We start from the raw sequence: 1,845 nt of genomic DNA on the forward strand, positions 1-1,845 counted from the left end.
TTGGTATGTTTTTCCTGGCTAATTTCCAAATCAGGGATTAGAAGTTGTTATATTCAACTGGTAGTGGGGTGATGGTGTTGATGGCTTGTTCTAGATCAGAGGTATAGCCTTCTCAGTTGGCCTTACGAAAATTGAACCGTGGCCTAATGATAGGTCTTATATCAATAAATATGGGTCGGTGTTGGGGTTTTGGCGCTGGGCTTCCCACAATTTTTTCTAGATTTCCATAGTGCTTTGATGAAATAAATGCTAGATCAGGGTTATATCCCTGTCTCCAACGGGCACTTTGGAAGGATTTGGGATCCTTTGCATCGTGGAGAAGTTTGAGTTCATTTGCAGCAGCCCATGCCTCTACTGCTTCCCCATCACTGTTTGTCTCATTGTCTCCCCAAGTGGTACTATGGCTGTTAAAGTCACCAATGTATAGGCTTGCATTGTTGGAACTCTTGCATGTTAGCGGCCATGAAAAGGGGGTTGCTGGTGGTTTATACATGGATGTGATGTTGAGGTGTTCCATGCCCACCTGAAGTATCTCAAGGCCTCCTTCTGAGAAGTCAGTACTGGTTTTGATTATTGACTTGTCTCGTGCGAAGATCGCGTTTCCATATACTGTACTTGGGTGGTGGATAATAAGGCGCATCCCTGGTATTTTGGGGAGAACTCTGTCTTTATGTGTCTCTTAGAGGCATATCATATCAGCCTCGAGGCTGGCTATGATTTCTGATTTAGATGCAGATATTCCTTCAGCATTTAAGCTGAGAATTCTGAATTTCTTCATGGTTACTTCCAGTGGCCAAGGGTTAATCCTTTTACCACCTCTGCTAATGGGTATATTTCTATGCGTGGTGTAGCAATTGGTGTCCGAAGATTAACAGGGGCACCACGTGAAGGTTTGCTACTTGCTCCCACAAGGTTCAGTTTTGGCTCCAACCCTATTCAATATCTACACTAACGACCAACCACAATACCCAAATATACAAAGATATATATATATGCCGATGACCTATGCATCGCCACCCAGACAAATAGTTTTGACATCATAGAAGAAAGACTCTCTGATGCCCTAGCCACTCTCTCTAGGTACTACAAAAAGTGGTACTTAAATGCAAACCCAAACAAGACCCAGGTTTGCGCTTTTCATCTTAATAATCACCAAGGAAATCGGAGACTAAAAGTCATGTGGAATGACAACATGCTTACACATGAATCTTTCCTAGTCTACTTGGGAGTAACTCTGGACAGAACACTCTCTTTTAGAAAAACACATTACCAAATTGAAAGGCAAGCTGTCATCACGAAACAGCCTTCTGAGTAAGCTTGCCACCAGCAATTGGGGTGCTGACCCCAAAACACTGAGGCAAACAACTCTCGCACTTTGCCATTCCAGTATGGGCAAGATCATGCCATGCCCATAAAATTGATGTAGATATGAACAAGGCATACCGGACCATAACTGGTGCCCTACGGCCAACTCCCTTGTCAGCTCTATACTGCCTAACTGGTATTCCACCACCACATATCAGGCGAGAAGTCATCACCAGAATGGAACGTTACAAACAGCTTAACGACCACAGTCACTCACTGTTTGGCCACCAATCAGTGAGACAAAGACTAAAATCTCGCAGTAGCTTCATCAATATAGAGGAAATCGATCCCAGGCAAACTGCCTCCTATAGGATGGAACGATGGTGAGACTATAACAGCAGGAATAAAAATGAAGCCCTACCAGACCCAAAAGAAACACTCCCCCAGGGTTCAAACCTTGGTAGAAAAAACTGGGTGACTTTAAATAGAGCCAGAGCCAAAAGTAGGCAAAACAAAAAAAAATCTCCACAAGTGGGGCCT

The sequence above is a fragment of the Euprymna scolopes genome, chromosome 20, assembly GCF_053919585.1.
Source record: "Euprymna scolopes isolate OS-2025 chromosome 20, ASM5391958v1, whole genome shotgun sequence".
NCBI lineage: Eukaryota > Metazoa > Mollusca > Cephalopoda > Sepiida > Sepiolidae > Euprymna > Euprymna scolopes.